The following is a 20,576-nucleotide window of genomic DNA, read 5'->3' on the forward strand; positions in this document are numbered from 1 at the left end:
ACGTACATGTATGACTGCATGACCCATGTGATCCTGCAACATGGACAATCAGAAAAATGAGAGATGATACTCCATTTACGTATGATCTATCAAATTGTCTAAATGCATTCTACTGTCACCTACAACAGATTAGAACAAATAAAAAAAAATCAGATGAGTGCATGGTATCATAATACCCACCTAATGCATGAATAAGAAATGTTTCTACTGTGCATTTTGTAAAGCCAACTCACTTTTGACAATTGAACTTGGCTTTGCAAATGTTTTCATAAGAAGAGAGGGGAAAAAATGGAAAGAAAAAAGCATGTGCCCAATTTTAGGCTTCTATTTTTTTTTTTTTTTTTTTTTTGTGGCTTACAAATTCAGAGAGCCACCTTTTAATCCCAGTTGCCACAGTACTGACAGTAGCCAGGGTTCTTCCAAAGTGCTTGACGACAAACTGATTTTTAATGACTGGTTTTAAAAGAAAGCAAGGCAAGACTATTTGCATGCATGTCATATCCATTAACAATAACAAAACAGCATTGGTTGCATCGCAAACAAATCATTGTCTCTAATACGTGTAGAACATGAAATGTAGCTAATATAATTAATTACCCAATTTGAAACACAGAGAATATCAGCCAACTACAATTTCTATGAAACCAGTTTCTGACGTTGGGTTTATCGTGACTAAAGGATACCAGATTTTGTTAGTACACCAAAAAGAACCACATCCGGGTTTCAGAATGTTCCAGGGATGTAATCAGTTTTTAAAAAAGTTATTGTGCTACAGTATTTTCCAATAGCAGATATTTGCTATCTTATTAAATTTCTGAAATGTTCAGTTTCATAGATCTCAGTTTGCATTAAGAATTGAATTATATTTTTATTGACACAGTCACAAAGGTATTCTAGCATACAGCAGTTTTCTGGCCAGATACAATTCTTCACTTGATTTAATTAGAAGAGGTCAATGTGAGAAATAGTTACATGCATCATTTACCTCTAGTATTTAGGAATGATGAAGAATTTTTTTCAACAGCATGAAAACATTGAATATTGGCCGATAAAACATTTTACATGCTAAAACAAATATATCACTGATTTCTAAATGCCATCAAATGAATTTCCTTTATAAGAAAAAAAAAAAAAAACTAAAAAAGAAGTAACACCCCAACCAAGATCAAACTGTATAAAAGCAACTGACATTTTCAGATAAGGCAGAATGCACATGGAAGATTTTAATTGATGGTTTTGGTAACATTCAGAAAGAAAGATAAGGATTGATTTTTCATTCTATTCTTCGTTTGGAATATATTAGAAAGATACTTTATCTGGATTTTGGGTCATTACGTATCAATGAAAAATAGAAAAACTGTCTATCCTTACTGCTGAACAGGACCCTCTGACATTTAAAAGCAAAACTAGGGCCAGATGCAGAAAAGCTAGGCTACCTATAAAAGAGAGGAAAGACATTCTCATAATAAAACTGGGGAACTGCATGTACAATGAGCTAATAGACTTACAGCGAAGAAAACAGAAGGCGATTATGTAATTGCACATTGCAGATACAGTGTTCGTATCAGGGTTTAAGGTCGGGGTTCTACGATCAACAGATAATAGATCATGAACGTATGTATGGAAATGTTTGAGCCCCATCCAATCAAGGAAAGGAGCCCCAGCTTCCAATAATGATGTGAATTTAAATTAAATTTAAATTATATTATATTCAAACTATATTGCATTTGAATGGTGTTAAATTATGTTGTTGTTTTTATTCTGTTTGAAGACCTCATGAATGTGAGGCAGACTCTGTCCTGACCTACATCCCCAGTCCTTCCCTAGTCATTCCAATGCATAACTGAGAGTGGGACAAAGTTTGTCTTTTTCATTTATTCAGTACATATTTGATAACATTCCCACTATGTTTGTAGCAATAGGTTAGGTAGCACAATAGGAAAGTGAGATATAAAATGTGTTAAATATCCAGGGTACTCTTTTCCATGATATGAAAACTCAGATGTCAGAGTTCAAGGAGGTCACTAGCCATTACTGGGCACTGAGTCTGAGCAGGTCTCCACTCAGTGTGGAATAATTGTCAACTCCTGGAATCCTTGACACAGACCGCTGGGCTACTCTGGATCTATGTCCAAAGTACAAGCCAGGGAGCAAGCCCAGAGAGAAGCTAAGTGCCTCACAGCACCCACGCGGCCCTGCAGAGCCAAATCCCAACCCCGTCTTCCCGTTAGCTGAGGAAGTATTTATTTTAACAAGTATCCCCTCACTGTAGCTTTCCAAAACACATTTTGCTTATTATGGTTTCTAGAACCAACATGAACTTGATCATCCCTATAGTTGTGTGTGTGTGTATAACATTATTTACGTAGAATGAGCTTTAATAGTGCAGGTTCTTAATCTGAACTTTGGAAAGTACAATAACTTCCCGAAACATGAAATGTTGGTTTCTGTGCCTGTAAACACATTTTCCTAGGTTCTGGGTGTCCCTGAGATCTTACAGGCAGGCTCAGGACTGTATCCTGTGCTCAGGTAGAGTTTTAACCACAGACGCCTGGATGTGTGGCGGTAAGAATAGTGCGGATCTTAGGAATTAGTTTTCATCTGCTCTTATGCAAGTGGGGTCTCATTAGCAAAGTGGGTGACAATGTGTGGGCTTTGGAGTCAACTGCCTTGTGACTGAATCTGAGCCTCAACTTTCAATATTTGTGTGACCAGAGCCAAAGCTAATGAACACTCCACTTCTTCAGGTTTTTTCCTGTGTGGCTCAGTGATCTTCCTATTACCTCTGTCGCAGAGTCAGTTGGGTTAAATGATTCTGATGGTTTAAAATGTTTAAGAATGTCCTTTACTCCCATTTGAAGTCAGTAAGCACGTTTTTAATGAACCAATTTATTTTCCTCAGTGTTAGCACTTCTTTAAGTCCATGGGGAATAACGACAACGGGGCAGGAGGAAATGTTTTGTCCCAGTTCGGTTTGCACAAAGGCGTCCGAAAGGTAGAGAGCAGTCTTGAAGAAAAAAATGATTGACACACACATACCATTGTGTGGGTTTTTGAGATACTTGGGTAGTGACCGTGTCAGAGACCTGGCACATCGATCTCCTTACGCTTTGGCCATTCCTTTATGGGGAATACATTCACATCCCTCTCCCTTTGACATTTTGAGATATGGAATGCAATTTTTAAAATATTTATTTTTTTAGTTGTAGATGGACACAATGTCTTTATTTTATTTATTTATATTTATATGGTGCTAAGAATTGAACCCAGTACCTCACACTTGCTAGGCAAGAGCTCTACCACAGAGCCACAACCTCAGCCCATGGAGTGCACTTTTTTCTGAATGTAACTCACCTGCTGTACCACGAAACACCAGCCCTTCATCCTCCTATCACACAAGAACACTGCCCCTGCTGTCTACCTCTCCCTATTCTCCCCAGCTCTGGTAACCACCGTTCAGCTCAACTTGTGTGAGGTCAGCTTTTTAAAATCCCACGTAATAAAGTGAGATGATGCAGTGTTTGTCTTTCTGTGCCTGGCTTATTTCCTGTAAGAAAACATGGTTCAGGCTACAGTGGAACACTATGCAGTCATGAAGAAGCAGGGCGTTCTGCTATAGGTGACAACATGGATGGATATGGAAGACTGTACCAGGCTGTTAAGCAAGGAGCCTGATGCTAGCAAAACTGTCCCCAGGGCTAAGTTTAACTGCTTCCAGTCATCTCTCAATTCAAATCTTTCCAATCCATGGTGTTTCAATTTTTATTTTGGGAGTGGTATGATGATTGTCATGAAAATTAATTAAATGCTAGGCAACCACCCAATTCTTCCCCTTTGCTGACATTAACATTTGGGTGTTTGCTCTCCTTCATGATTTAGGCCACTCTTGGATTCTTGTGTTGGCTGTTCCTGATGCCTTCTGTCTTAAAGCGCTTTTTTCCTGGTGAAACTGGGCAATGTGGCTTTAACTAACCTATTTTGATCATTTCCGGGACTGTTGTAGTTCTGGTGTCACCAAGTTCTGACACTTGACTTGTGGTGTCTGCTTCTTCCACTATGACCCTTTCACATTTCAGTAAAATAATACTCTTTCTTTCAAGTCTTTTTTCTCAACTCTCCTTTGAATTAGGATATTTTGACGGTTCACAGAATTGAATAGAAAAATTTCCCCCCAAACAACCAACACTTAGTATTTCTATTTAGATGATTAAATTACAAATCGTGACTTTTGCATTTAAAATGTTCTCCAAAAAAATTGTGAATTTAAAGACATGTACATGTGTAGACGTAATATGACTATTCAACGGATAGAAAAATTAATGGTTAGTGCTGTAATGTACCCCATTATTTCTCTAATTGCATGATGGGTGTAAAAAGGTAGAAATTCAGAACAACAAGCTGTGCCTGACAGGCAAATGACATTGGGTAGATTTTTCGGTGTCATTAGAAAATAGGGTCTGTAGAAACGGAGCCAGCAGCACATGTAAACATTTCGAGGTTAACCGAGAAGTTGAAGGCAGAGTTTATGGAGTGATTGAACATGCAATGTTTCAATCTTCTGACTGTCAGGAAGGTAGGCAGGGTAGAGAGGAAAACAGAGTAACAGACGGCCTGTTCATTTGCTTGATTTTATATCCATCCTTTTCCACATGATAGGCTATTTTGAACAGAACCCAAGGAAGATAGAACATCACATCGGATCCTCTTGCCTGGCACCTGGGCATTAAATTATGTCATTCCAGGAGCCATATAAACCTCATATAGAATGGCTTTATCCTTCCTCTCCTCGGTTTCCTGTGCATCATCAACTAAATACGTAGAAGTTAATATTTACACCTATTTTATAACTTCAATTAATCTAACCTACATGCAATCTTTAATTTACTTATATATACAGAAAACAGATCTACGTCTGTGCATGCCAAAGTATGAAGAGAAATTGAAAACGGCTCTCATTTTTATTCTCACTTGGTGTCCACCATACCCGATCCCACACTTTGAGGACAGAGAAGATGAACAATAGCTAAATTTCTTGAACTAAAAGAAATTAGGACATTGGGCAATTATAATTTCTTATTGCTGAAACTAGAGCAATATTGCTATTTTTATAGAGAGATTATTAACTGGAGTATTGCTTCCAGTTCTGTCTAAAGATAATACTGTAGACCATGAAATTTTAATTGACTGTCTAATTTTACTGATATCTAGAAAATGTAAAATAGATTGGATTAAAATGAGTTAGATAAGAAGTAGAAAAGTGTGGATAAATTTTTACTTTTCACAATCTAGGTTTAAAGTAAAATGTCCCACTGGAATCCACTTTAGATCAAATATTGATATTGCATTTTAATGATTTTTATACCTGATTATCAGTGGAGAAGTAATATCTATGCTAATCTTGATGTCAATTAATAAACCACCTTTTAAAAATCCCTTATTTAATGAGCAACAACGACAAAAATAAATGACTGACATGATCTACAAACAGGCAAATACCAAAACTTGCTCTTTTAAATAAAAACCAAGGTGGTGCTTTCCAACTGCTCAGGTCAATAAATTTAAATGGCACTGATGACAGATATACTGAGAATACTGGACACCTCTGACTGGAACAAAGTTCATGATTTAATCATTGAATTCATGAAAACCAAGCATTGCATGCCTATAAGATCCTTATTTGAAAAGACCTCACAAAAATGACTTAAAGGAGGAAAAGATTATTTTGCCTTATTCGGTCCATGGTTGGCGGACTCCGTAACTCAGGGCCCAACAGGAGGGAGAACATCATGGCGGAAGAGAGAGGTGGAGGAGAGTCACTTAGTTCACAACAGCCAGGAAGCAGAGTGAGATGTCAACTCACCAGGGACAAAGTATAAACCCTGCAGGCACACCCCCTGTGACCTACTTCCTCCACCACACCTGGCTGGTGGTAACTGGTGGTAACCCTCCAGTTACCACTCAGTTAATCTATCAATGGATTAATCCACTTATTAGGTTACAGCTCTGATAATCCAACCCTTTCACCCCTGAGCATTCTTGCATTGCCTGACACATGAGCTTCTGGGGGACACCTCATCTAATTCTAAGCCATAATAAACTGAGTTAAACTGAAGTGCCAGCTCAAGAGCACTAACTGAAGGAGCCACAGGAAGTTGATCTAGCCCATCTCTCCGAAATGATGTCGGCCATCTTTGCCAAAGCATGATATGTAGGACTTGGGATTTAGCTCAGTTGGTAGAGTGTTTGCTTTGGAAGCACAAGGTCCTGGGTTCAAGCCCCGGCACTGATAAAAAGCATGATATATGTAACAAGAAATCTTATGTGTCAGAAAGTTCAGGAAAGTTTATGCATGAATATTTTATTCATCCCTGACTTTTGCTGACTTTGGGGCAGGGGTGGAAATGCAGATATTCTTCTCAGGAAAGAGCTCTTTAAGTTCCACAGGGGAAACAAATGTTCATAATTCTTACTATAATATACTTTTTTTTTTTCTTTTTTTTTTTTAACAGAACCAGAAGACAAAAGCCCAGAACCTTTTCCTCTCCTGTCTCACAGAAGCTGTGCACTCCAATCTGCTGATCTGAGCCACTCTTTCTGGCTAAGTCCACTTGGCTTCCTGTTCTTCCGGACTTACCTGATGAGTCTCTCTGGTTCTCTTTGTTCGATTGACTGTGTAGGTCCAGATAACGCAACTCCAACTAGCAAAGGGGCAGCCAGGAGGACAAATCCCTTCTTCTTTTCTTTCCCAGAAAGTTCCCAAGTAGTTCTCGGTACAGTCTGTCCAGAGACAACACATGCCTGGATGCCAAGTGACCAGCTCTGTGTCTCTGTGGCCTAAAGCAAGGCTGCCCAGTGCAGGAAGACAAACTTCCTTGGCTGCCCATCTGCTCCTGCCTCGCTCTGGCTCCAACATAGTCGGACTTTGTGAAAAGTGGACTTAGTGCTTGTTTTAGTGAGCTTGTTATGGTGCTGACCAAAACACCCAACGAGAACAATTTAGAAGGAGAGCTTCTTTGGGGCTCATGGCTCAGAGCCTTCAGTCTCCCAATGGTTAACTCCATTGGCCTGGGTCTGGGGTGAGCCAGTACATGGCAGGAGGGTCCAGTGGAGGAGAGTTACTGAGCTCCTGGGGCATCAGGAAGCAGAGTCAGGTGGAGAAGGGGCCACGGGGAAGATGTGTGGAGAGCAGTCACAGAGGATGGGACAGCAGTGACTGAGATTGGAGGTCTTTGGTGACCTCATGGCTGTGGCATGCCTGGTTCCTGGGAATGTTCCTGTGCAAGGGCACAGGAGGCTCAGCTGCTGTGGCAATGCCCTGCATGAGGAGGCTCTGAGCAAGAGTCCTCTCAGCTCTGACCTTGATCTCAGGCACACGGCTCCTGGGAACAGAGGAACCCTCGTGCTAGACAACCACAGTGCTTCACCAGCTCTGCTACTCCGGTTCCTGCCTGCTTTACAGTAACTTTTAACAACGGACTTTCTTGAAAGGTACACAGACCTCCTAACATTGCACTTTGCAACTGTAGAAAAGCTACATAGATGTCCTGGTTTCTGTAACTTTCCTGAATACAAAGAATAATGCTTGCATAGTCTTTAACCTGATAATGAGACATATAAAGATTGCTGCTGTGACTCTTGAGATCTGCATCTCCATCAGAGAGCAGAGCTCCACCTGATCCCAGCTTCATCTTCAAGATCCGTGTCTGTGAATCTTTATTTTCCAATCCTCCTTCACCCCTTGCTGGACCTAAGAGTTTGGTCACGCTGGTCACGGCAAAGATGCACGCTGCCAAGTAACCCACCTCTGGCACTACCCACCTGCCTACAAATTGCTACCCAGTCAGTTCATTCGAACTAGGATGAACTGATTAGGTCGTAGTTCACATAATCTAGTTATTTTCCCTCTGAAGAGTGCTGCCTTAACAGGATCTTTGGGAGACACCTCGTATTCAAACCGTAACTGTTCTCTTTCCGAGGGAAACATGGAAGGTAGTCAGCTTCCTCTAACACATCTTCCCCTTAATCACTACAGCTCACAGCACTTTCTTTCACTCTCTCCAAATGGGAGAGATTATTATTTTTCCACATCAGCAAGTCAAGATTCCAGGAGTTTCATTAACTAACTTAACCTCATCCCCAGTGCAGAACTCCTAATCCTCAGCCAGTGCTGTTTCTGTTCAATCACTGACCGAGTCACTACATTGTCATGGGTTTTTAATATTCTTTTTAGACAAGTCAATGATCTCCAAATAATCTATAAAAGTAAGATTTTGCTTCTTTATGAGACAGGTCATATAGGGGTCAGAAAACTCTGGACTCTAAATTTTGATTATTTTGGATATGAATCTCGTTTCTCAGAATTTTAGAGAAAAATATACAAAGACACATGCACAGTCAACACTCCCTATGAATGGGTTTCCCATTCAAGCTTTCAACCAAATGATGATGAAAATATTTGAAAAAGAATTGCATTGGTACTGGGGCTCCGGCGGCTGCCCAGGGGAGGAGTGGCGAGGAGAGCTGTGTGGACTCAGAACACCGGGGCCTGCCCTGAGGAGGAGGAGGAGGAGCGAGGCCACTTGGATTCGGGGTGACTACACCAGAGCTACAGGCAGTTGTCAGAGGAGGGGCTGCGTGGCGAGCTGTTTGGACTCAGACCACTTCTGAACCCCGGGGCCAGCCCGGAGGAGTAGGAGGAGGAGGAGGAGGAGCGCGGAGGGTCCTTTGGACTCGCAGTGACTGCATTAGCGCTCCAGGCGGCTGCTCAGAGGAGAAGGCGAGTGGTGAGTTCTTTGGACTTAAAGTGACAGCTCCTGAACACAGGGGGGCTGCCTGGAGGAGAAGCGTGGTGGGTCGCTTGGTCTTGAGTGGCCGCACCAGAGCTCCGGGCGGTTGCCCAGAGGACCCGTGCTGCGGGTCACGTGGACTCAGAGCCACTCAGAGCGACCGCTCCTGAACACTCGGGGGGTTATCTGGAGAAGGAGGAGGAACGGGGAGGGTCACTTCGACTCGGAGTGATTGATTGCCCAGGGCTACGGGTGGTTGGTGGGAGGTGGAGGCACGCAGTGAGTTTCTTGGACTCCTAGTGACCGCACCAGAATACTGGGCAGCTGTCTGGAGGAAGAGGCGTGTGGCGGGTCTCTGGGACTCAGAGCGATTGTACGGGGCCCCAGGTGGCTGCTCAGAGGAGGGGCCGCATAGCCAGGCGATTAGGTGCAGAGCAGGGTCCTAGGACCTAGGAGACTTCTTGGTGGAAGAGCCGCACAGAGACAGGCTTAGGGCGGAGCGAAGGTTCCAGGCCTGCGGGCAGATTCTCTGAGGAAGGGCAGCCTAAGGAGAGTCATCTGCAAAGGGTGAGGCTCCCAGGCCCAGGAGGTAGGGCCGGGCCCCTGGGAACTTTGCAGAGGAAGGCAGCCCAGCCCAGGCGGTAGCTGTAAATTGAGGGGAACCTCTAGGAGGGTACTGACCAGCGAGACCTCCCCACCGGTGAGTCTTCCCTGCCGGGTGAGGTTTCCCCACAAGGACGGTAAAACTAGAGACTCAGGCCCAAACAGGCCTTGCCTCAGCCCGCAGCCTAGGTCCCCTTTGGATGACCATTGGTCAACAAGTGGAGGCACCTCTGCCCATGAGCAGGGAATATATCCCACCTGAAGGCCACCACTCCTAGAGAGGCAGCTTCCTTGTGGAGCACCGCATTATCAACTTCCTCCAAGACTTCAAGCTACTGAAGGCTAAGGGGGGATATATATAGAAATCTTCAGGGACATTGTAAGTCAATAGAGGAAATCTGCAATATCTCAGCGGTCCTCTGATACCTGAACAATATGAGAAAACAAGGAAAGAAAATGCTGCAAACAAATCTAGATGTTACATCAATAAAACCCAATGACAGCATGGCAGAAGAAATGACAGAAAAGGAGTTCAGAATGTACATAATTAAGAATTGCATTGGTGCCAGGCATGGTCACATGCCTTTAATACCAGCACCTTGGGAGGCTGAGGCAGGAGGATTGAAAGTTCAAAGTTGGCCACAGCAAAAGCAAAGTGCTAAGCAACTCAGTGAGTCCCTGTCTCTAAATAAAATACAAAATAGGGCTGGGGATGTGGTTCAGTGGTTGAGTACCCGCAAGTTCAACTCCTGGTATCCCACCTCCAAAAAACAGGATTGCACTGGTAATGAGCTTTTTCTTTATCATGATTCCCTAAACAACGCAAGAACTCTTGTGTGTCTACATCACAATGAGACTGCCTTAGATATTATAAGTAATCTAGAGATGATTTAGAGTTCATGGGAGGATGTACACAGATTTTAAGTAAATACTACACCATTTACATAGGGATGTGCACACCTTTGGATCTGAGTATCTCATGGAGTTCTAGGAAACTATCCCCTGCAAATACTATTTATTTATATATGTATATATAAATAACACCTGAGGATAATGAGGGTCCTCTCATGGTTATTATTTTTCCATATTTATTTGTATTCTCCAAGGAGATGTACAATTAGCAGGTACTTCATAAATCCATACATTCTGATTAGGTTTGCTCCTAAATATTCAAATAGTCAGCCTTTTCTTCCTAGGCCTGAATGGATATTTATGAATGCTGTTGATAAATTGAGTAAACTAACAGAAAGTCACTTAGTTGAATAACCTTTATTTAAGAAAAAATGCTAATTAGCCTGGTATGGTAGTGCACGCCTGTAATCCCAGGGGCTTGGGAGGCTGAGGCAGGAGGATTGTTAGTTCAAAGTCAGCCTCAGCAACTTAGGGAGACCCTAAGCAACTCAGCAAGACGCTGTCTCTAAAAATATAAATAAAAGGTTAGGTGTATAGCTCAGTGGTGAAGTGCTTCTGGGTTTAATCCCAGAAGAAGGAGGAGGAGCAGGAGGAGGAGGAGGAGGAGGAAAGAAGAAGAAGAGGAGGAGGAGGAGGAGGAGAAGAAATAATAATGCTAATTATGGTCATAAAGAGATCATCTTGATAAATAGATATTAGTTGGTTGATAGTACATAAAGTAGTATAAGAGTTGCAGGAAAGGAATTCACTCAATTCCTCAGAATAAGATTCTAGCATCTCATATATACCTATGTTTATTTTTCTCTCCCTGGACTTTTGTAAGTCCAAAGGTTATAGCAGACATTTTGAGAAAAAAACTGTTTTTACTGAATATGAAGTTGGTGGACTGGGGCCGGGGAGGGGGGGAGTCCTGTTAATTCTAATAAAAGACAGTTCACATAAATGCCATGCATTATAGAAATAAATGAGTAGCATGTTCCATGTAAAATCTAGACTTTGGGGGTGATTTTAATTATTTTCAGTTTTCCAAGGAGATCAAAACTGTAGTGATGCATTTTTGTGTCATAAAATACAAAAATTATACTTGAAAATGTCAAAAAAAAAAAAGATTCCAGCATCTAAGATTGGTCTCAATCAGTATTTTATACAGTTCAGATCAGGGAAATGAAGATTATCAAATACAACCCACATCAAAATCTTTTCAATTCTTATGATGATATGGACCCTGTTGGGTGGCTCCTAAATATTTAATTGATACACAAAAATGCGCTGGTAACATCTTTAGTAATTTCTTCGCCTCTGTCCTCGCTCCAGGCATACAGTAGCATTCTTGAAGTTGGCTACTGGGTGACATTGGGCACAGTGTGATTTAATCTACGTGGACTGTGGGGCAGTAGAAGGAGAGGGAAAAAAAAAAAAAAAACAACTAAAATGAAAAATGTATGAAAAGACTGAAGAGGAGGAATCATAAACCACAACTTTGCCCAGGAAGCAGGTGTTTCTAAGGAAACTGACATTCTTGGGCACATTACTTTTTTACCACTCTCAATGGACAGGAGAAATATATATATATTTAAGAGACTAAATGGCTGGAGATACATTTCCCATGAATTAAGTATTCAAAGATGATCTGGGGTCCTTAGGCACCTAATTGAAAGGGCTTAATTAGAAAAAGTTTGTTCAGAAGCGTTACCTAGGAGTTCAAAAATGACTCCAAAATATTTTAACTTAAATGGGAATGAAAACATTACAGGTCCCAGTGTCTCCTAATTCAGATTTCCTGGCTTCTGCAGTTGTATTTTGTGGTTTAATGGGTGATGAGTGGTGTGATCTGAGAAAAGATTACACGTCCAGCGTCTCCGGTTCAACTGTTCTAAGCTCCAAAGCAGAAAGGAGGCTGCAGATCCTCAGATCTCAGTGTTGATCCAAATGGATCTCCTTGTTTCATATGCAGAAGGGATTTCAGGGTCAGTTGGGGACCCCAACACAGAGTCAGGGTGACTGAATCATGATACAAAGCAGAAGGTGGTCGATAACAGCAGTCGCTAAACAACGTAATTATTCGGTGTCAGGATGAATCTCTGTTCGGATGGCATGCCAAAGAGTGTGCCCTGCAAGGCTGACCCCCATGGAATGTGAAGCCATGTGACTCAGCACCCACACAACAGCATGGGATGGGGAGTTAAATGAATCTAAATGAGTGCAGCAAAATAGGCCTAAGAGGAATACAAATACATCCTGCTCTTCAGAAAAGAGAACAGAAAGGTAAGGAGAAGTGCCTCCCTTTGCTTCCGTGACTTGGGGACGCCTGAGAAAACACAAAGGGGAATGAATGTAGATACGGATGTCAGCATGCCTGCAGCCCATGTCCAAGAAAAGAGCAGGTGGGAGATGCTAAAGTTGGCAAAGGACAAAAAAAAAAAAAAAAAAAAAAAAAAAAAAAAGAAGAAGCTTGTGAACATAAAACTTCAGAAAAAAGTAATTAATTAGACTCCCCCAATAGCTAGAAAACAGACGGATAACACCATGAGAGATGGTTGTGCAGCAAATGGAGAATTTTGAACCCTGGGAAGGTCTTCTGGCTTTGTCATTATGTTCGTGGCCATGAGCCTACTGTGTGAGGTCTTCTGGGTTTGGGAACTTTGCAAACGTGAAGTTGGATCTGTCACGACCTTTCAGACGAGATTCAAACACGGCCAGGTAACTTGGACAGGTAACTTCATCCCCAGGGTCCCTGGTTTCCCACAGGTGGGAAAAGCATGGGCATTGGTCTGAAAAACTAGGAGCTGTTTTTCTTTTTGTTCCAGCTCTTGGTTCATCAAGGGATTTCAGAGGAGAAGGATCTGGGAAGTGATCCCCCCTGCTCTGGATCCTGGTTTTGTGAAAGACAGATGCTGGTGGAATTTCTAATTCTGGATCTCTTTTGCTACTGAATTATCATGTGCCTAAGAGTCTGCAAAATTAGGTTGATCAAAGTGGCCAGAAGAGGGACCAACTAGGATGTGCCACCTCTGCTTAACCTCCTTCCTTCCAGCAATCTCCTACCTTAACGGTGAGGTTCACCAACGTTTGCTGGATTTGCACTTCTCTGTCCACATGCCACCCAAAATTATACTGTAGATTTTATTAAAATTCCAGTCACTGGTTTGATCACTGTGGACACAGGAACCAAAGCTGCTGAAAGGACTGATTTATTTATTTTACTGCTATCAATCAGTAAGAATCTATCAGTATGTGGAAAACCCATAAGATTTATGCTATGCCTTTAATTTACTTAAAAATTAAACTTTGTATATATTGCTACTCTCAGAAGAATTTTTAAAGGGAAAATAACATGTATGTATGAAAGTTGACCTTTAGTTCTACAAATAGAACCTGTGTATGTCATAATGTATATTTCAAATATATGTATTATATATAATAAATTATTTACCATACATAGTAAATATATATAATTCTTCAGAAATTTAATTAAAAGCCTATGATACAGTGCTTGAGATTATCCATGATGTTTGTTTCAGAGTTTCCTGGAATTGGATGCTTGCTATGACTTTCTGATTTTGTGACTGTGGGTGTGATATTTAACTTGGCTAAGATTTGGTTTCACCCCTGTCATAAACCAGTATCTCTGAAAGACACTCTGTAACAATTACATGAAATTGCATAGCCAAAGTTCTGACACACTAGCCAGACTCCAGGACAATGGCAGGTACTGTATAAATGGACACCATAACCATTGCCAATAGGTTTCCACGAGGAAGTCAGGGTGAAGTACAGGAAGGATAGATTTCTGGCTGTACTGGTTAATTCAATCAGAGGTAGAATGGAAAATGAACATTTATTAAGTATGGCCAAGCCTCCCCTAAGACATGGAAGAGCTGACTCTTGGGTGATTTGGACATGATTCCAGTCTCCTTAACTTGTAGGTACAGAACTCTTGGAAAGAAAGTTGTCTTGTTTTTGGTGGTACTGGGGAAGGAACCCAGGGACACTTTGCCTCTGAGCTACACCCCAGTCCTTTTTATGTTTTATTTGGAGATAGGGTCTAACTAAGTTGCTGATCCTGGCCTTGAACCAGCCATCCTCCGGCCTCAGCCTGCCCAGTTGCTGGGATTACAGGAGGGTCCACTGTACCTGCCAGAATGTATCTTGTTTGGAGAAAAGAAAACCTATAGCTAAACTTGGAATTGACACAGAGTATACAGCAGGACATTAATATACGGAGTCCCCACCATTATTGCTTTCCTACGCTGGGAAAAATCCCAACCCACCCTTCAAGTGCCAGCTCAGTGACCTCCAAGCCAGTGAGGTTTGTCTGAACTTCTAGAGCTGAGTCTGTAGTGGGCCTCACTGTCTTCCACCCCTGGGGTCCACGTGCCAGCGCACGGGAGGTATGCACCTGCCCCCGACTTCAAGACTCTGAGCTCATTCACATTTATAAACCCCGAATCCTACATGAGAGGTCTGTCAAATTGGTTTGCAGCTGTGCTTATAAATAAGTGAGTAGTTTGACAAGTCACACTTGAGACTCACGTCTGTCACTTTGAATCAGTGGTTCTCAAATTATGGTATTGGGAGACCTCGGGGATTCTTGGGGAGGAAAAAAGGAGGTCCTGCAGGGCCAGAAGAAGTTGGAGGGTATGGAGGGGGACTCTGCGTCTCCCGCCAGGACCTTAGATGGACTGGATTCATATCAACTGTTTCGTGAAATGTGCTCTGTGTAAGTTTCCTTTGGAAAAATTAAAAATCCCATTGCAGAAATTAAATAAATCAATAAAAGGAGAATGGAAAATGAGGGTCAGTGACAGAAAGAGTGCTCTGACAGCATTTCTACTTGTTTTGAAGATATTAAACAATAACGATCTCTACGCTATTGGTCTAACTTTCATTTCTTCAACTATATCGTGATTGACAGCAACTCCCTATTCACTTATTGTTATTTATTCCCATATGCTCACGGCATCAATAGGAATGTATGGGTGTGACAAAGATCCATTGAGAAACCACATTCTTTTTAAGTCAAGAACATCATATTTTAAACTTATCAAGTGATCACTTCCAAAGAATCAAACCAAGAACAAAAGGTCATTTGTATAAATTACATGAATAATTGACCTTTTCCGTCTATGAAACCATTGCTGTTGAATATGTATGTAAATTTTGGAGGATGTAAATGTCACTGAGAGATTAGAAGCAAGTCTTAACAGGAAGCAGACACCCTTCTAGGGCCAATTATAGTCATACTTTTGAAGAGGAAGGAAACGGAGACTTATACCTCTTCAACAGTGAAATATAATGAAGGGCTGAAATTTGAGTACAGAAAGCAGCATTTGGAGGAGAGAGGAGAAAAGATAAAGAAAGTGTGCATTTTGTCAGATGTACGTGCACCATGCTGGTTGGTTCCCTAAGTGGTATACAAGATTCTCAGCATCTGGAGGCTGAAGAGGAGCAAGAAAAATGCAGAATATTCTGCCCTCTTCCACAACTACCGAATCAAAAATTGGAGATGCAGCTCTTGGATCTGCATTTTGCATAAGGTTCTTCCAACGCAGGATCAAATCTGAAACCCACTGATGCCACCTCTGAATTCACAGCAACTGAGCCATGGAACACCTGCCTCCCCTCCGTCGTAGAATGCAGTATAAGATGCTGTGTAATTGGCAGAACTTCTTTCTTTATCATCGCTGTCCCTGGTTTAAAGTCACAGCGAAACATTTGACAGAGGGTCCTGGCAATAAGACGCCAACACAAGACAGCCAGGCGAAACGGCACACACCCCAAATTACAGGCTAGTCTTAAAGGCAGGCTTTACGTCTTTAATGAAGGGGACACGTCTTTAATGCCTGTCACAGACCAAGGCAGGCAGGTGGTTCTGCATGCATCATCTGAAAGGGCGAGTTCCCCAGATTGAGGAAGGCCAGTGGGGATCAAGGAAGGAGGGTTTGTGGCAAGAGGGAGAGATAAGAACAGGAGTGACAGAGGCACACACAGGATTTTAGCTTGTTCCCTCTCCTTGTGACACCGGAGAGAGTATCAGATGGCTCCTGACATCTTCAACATGTACTCCCTCGGAAAGCCTCACCTTAACAAGGCTCTCAGGAGTTGAGTATGAACAATTTAAAATTTTATTACAAAGAGGAAGCACAGAGGGAGGTTGTAATAAGCCTGGCATTATGCAGACTGTCACTCTTCCTTAAACATGGGGACATATGGTGCATTTGCCCACTCGATACTCCTGCTACCTGATGTACTAAGCACTATTACATTAAGTAGTTGGTGATACAAAATAAAATTAGGTTTATTTGCTTGTTCCATTAGGAAGCTCAGCAAGGAGGAGGAACGGGCAGAGAAACCCACTTTCCAGTTGCTGCGTGGTGGCTGAGGCGGTCATGAAATGGCTTGGGTGGAGGGGTTATTTCATTATTGAGACTAAGCTCTTGGGAGCGACGGCAAAATAAAAAGGATCAGTAATGAGTTAGAAGGCAGCTATTGAGAAATATCTAAATAAGCATCCAACAGGGAGTGAGAGTCATATAAGTGGGTCTCCAGCATTCAGGCAGCTGGATACCCATTGGTGGGTACCCCATGAAGTAGAATGCTCCGGAAAGGGGTTCAGGAAGGACCCCTCTGTGATGGGGACCAAGTAGGGGGCAGGGAGCCCTTTCACTAAAAGAGACATTGTCTGGGTGATTTTACCAGCAGAATGAAAGCAATCTATTTTTTATGCTGTTTCTTTTCTGTGTGAGACCCTATGCTATGGGCTTTCAAATAGGTTCTTCCCCTGGGTATCTTTTTACCCATGAAGAACAGAAAGATCCACAGATTCTCTCCAGTCCCAGAGAATGCCCTCCCTGGTCTTCTTTCTTCTTCTTTCTCCCTCCTCTCCTCCCCACCTCTCCACTTTCCCCGCCATCTTGCTTCCTTCCCCTCACCCCTTCCCACAACAGAATACTGTGTCCTTGCAGGAGGCCTTGCCGGGTGGGTGGAAGCAAAGTGGATCTGCTCCAAATCAGGGCTTATGGACAAAAATATGGTCGCAACACCTCTTCTTCAACAATTGAATATGATCCCAGGTCCCCTAATGGATCCAAACCAATACATCCAGCAGAGGTGCAGGCATTGGTTAAGTCCCCAGGCCACGCAGGGTTTGATGGTGGTGTTTTTGTAGGATAACGCACACGGATTCTATGATTGGGTAAGGTCTGTCCACACCTGTCGACTTGGGGTACCCAGATAACGGTAATAAATTGATTCCATCACGGCTGACCTCTTACTTCAAGCCTGGAGGCAAAGATTGTGTTTGGAGACCAGGTGTCCAGGGAAGCATTTCTACAGTCCAGTGAGTTTGATTGTGAATTCTGAAATTCCTTTGCATTTAGAGTCATCTTAGAGATTACCCAGGAATAAGTGGCACCGATGTCACCATGGATTCAGCGACAACCCTGTTCCTCAGAAATATATTAGAATATGGGAAAAAAAATGCATTTTAAAGCTTTGATAGATATAAAGTGCCTGATATGCCACCCAGCAAATAGGAGATGTTTAAACTGGTTATTTATTTATTTTTTTTATTACTGACGATTTGCCTGACCTGGAGCTGGATTTTATTTTATTTTTATGTTTCCAGGAAATGAGGGAAAGGCTGTGAACTACTTACAGATTCCATTATTATTATTTCAGTAACAGGACAAAATGTCTTCCTGGCATCTGTTGGTTTTTATTGTTCAGAGAAAAGCCCAGATGATGTAGGAAAGGTGATCTATGCTGGCTGTCAGAAGTCAGCATGGAGCTGTCTGTCCGGCCAGCTAACATCCCCCATTAAATTCAGGAAATGATCCCTAAACAGGGAGTCAGCAGTCAGTGGGTATGTGGAGATGAATCTAGGACTTCCGACTCCTGTCATTTCACCTGCTGAGCAGATCCACAGGGAAAAAAGAAGTGACTTAGCAAAGGTGGACTCCACCCCATCAGGTGCCCAGGAATGTCTTGCAGAGCTGAGCTTGAACTGGGTTCACCTTGACTTCCTGCAGGGACATTTTTGGCGCGAGGTTAAGCAAGTGCAGATGGAACCCACGTAAACTTCAGGGTGGCAGCAGTAAGCAGTAGCAGGTTGGGTGAAGACCACGGTCTTCCCACACAGGCTCAGCACTTCTGCCACATTACAGCCCCAGGCAAGGCTAAGTAAGACCTCCTCCAAGACGCATCACTGAGTACCAGGGCGTTGACGGCATTTTCTAGAAGTTACCAACTGAGACGTAAAACTGGGACTTAAAACCCAATGTCTGACTCTAACTTTCAAAAGAAAAAAGTTTTTTGAGAAAGAGCAAAGAGAACACTACATATTAGGCAGCTAGCTGGCTTCTCCTTTTATCCCCAGGACCTATGAGAGTGATTGGAATATCAGGTGTTCAGTGTATACTGGTGGAATTAATGAAAGAATGAACAAATGAACACGTCATGGTTCAATGAATTATTAAAGCATTTGGTTGAAACGGAAAAATCTCTGAAGCCAGTAAAACCAAGTCAATCCTGATTTTTACAGACCCAACGACATAGAAAATATTGATCGCGTACATGTGCATTATGTCCCAGGTTTGTGTAGCAGTGAGTTCGAGAGGGATGCTTACTGCCTCCAAGGAGCTCAGGGACTTCCACCAGGGTTGTGTGCAATCTCTGCCTCCATCCAACCGGACCATTTTAGTTGTTGGGCAATTCACATCAATCACTCTGCTTAGCTTAATCTCTGGATCCCCTAAGCCAATCATTAAATCATATAGGAAACTATCAGATAGAACTTTCCATTTTTAATGATCTCTTTTGATTTCTAATATGGAATTATGCAGGGTGTCACTGCATGGAAAGTGTTTAATTTTACTTAAATGTGTTTTCATAGTACTTGATCTGAAATGCAGCAAACAGTGATGCCTCATCAAAAACAGGAGCAGAGAAGTTTTACGAGGGTCATGCTATTTACTCATCAATGACAGAACCCAAACCAGAAATCATGTTTTATAATGACTTCTTTGTAACACATCCTGGGGTTTCCCACAGGCACATACCATTTGCTTCTCTTCAGTTTAAGTAGTATTTCCAGACCCCTGGCCTCTTCAGGAAGAATGGAAGAGACATTGCATGATTATTTACTCCTAGCAGAAAGCCAGAAGCTCTTGGACCCTTTATGCCATCATCCTACATTCTTCACCGACAGTTGACCATGCACACAAATCCCTACTACACAGACAGAACTCTTAACCCCGTCTTGACTTTGAAGATGGTGCATAGGCTAATAAGAATCACGCTGGCCGTATTAAGGAATGTCACTCCATCTGAATGAGTAACCCAGCCAATAGATCAAAACATTTGTCAACAGTCCTTCAGTGAATGAATTCTTCAGCATCTTTTCTACTATCCCCAGAGAGGAAAAGATGTGACTAAGGAGAGAGAAGTCTGGCTTCACTTATAAAACTCATCACCTACTAGATCTGGGAGGGAATGTATTGGTTCATGAGCAACCGGAAGCCGCTGTCAAAATATATATATTGCCACCATTTTTGATAAGTAGGCAATCCAGGATGATTTCTTTGAATAGTCTTCTTTAGAGTCTTCTCAACCATCTCTAGGTAGTTATGCTTTATTGGCATCAGGATTTAGGGACAAAGTAATTTCAAAGCAGGCAGTCACATATAGAAGTTTTATAATAGAAACTAAAAGTACCTTTTCTCACATAGGTATTTCCAAGGTCAAGAGCCAAAAGCGACTTCTCTTTGGAATCACTGCAAAAATTTAAACTTCTCTCTGTACCTACTGTTTTATGCTTCCTGTGTACAAAATTGAGTCTTGCATCAAACCAGAAGTTTGAGAAGGTTGAAGTTTTCCTATCCTTTGCAATTGACATGAAATATTCAACTCAGTGTGAAATTAAAAAAAAAAAAAATGTGCTGGGACTCAGTGTTTTTTGTTGGAGTTCTGGATCTGGTCTTATGAAATTTGTAAAACGAGCCAGATCCTCCAGAATCCTCCTTTAAAACGTAACACTGAGTGGCCAGTGTCTACTTTTGAGATAAAACTTATATTTTATAATCAAATCTAAAAAGTAATTTCCCAGTAGACCTCTAGACCAAATACTCTGTCTCTGGCTCTTAAGGTATTTAATTTCATTTGCTTTGGAAATTTGATGCCTACACCTAGACAGACAGACAGACAGACAGACAGACAGACACACACACACACACACAGAGATTAAGTCAAATGACCCTAATCTATATGTTCTACATG

General features: G+C 42.0%; 1 protein-coding gene across 4 annotated transcripts in view; it reads right to left on the minus strand.

Moving 5' to 3' along the window:
- LOC306650300 (contactin-6) overlaps window positions 1-20,576 on the minus strand; it is a 299,252-nt gene that overhangs the window by 46,281 nt on the left and 232,395 nt on the right. The gene's annotated exons all lie outside the window — the stretch shown is intronic.

This window comes from Sciurus vulgaris, assembly GCF_902686455.1.
Source record: "Sciurus vulgaris genome assembly, chromosome: 19".
In the NCBI taxonomy this organism is placed as follows: Eukaryota; Metazoa; Chordata; class Mammalia; order Rodentia; family Sciuridae; genus Sciurus; species Sciurus vulgaris.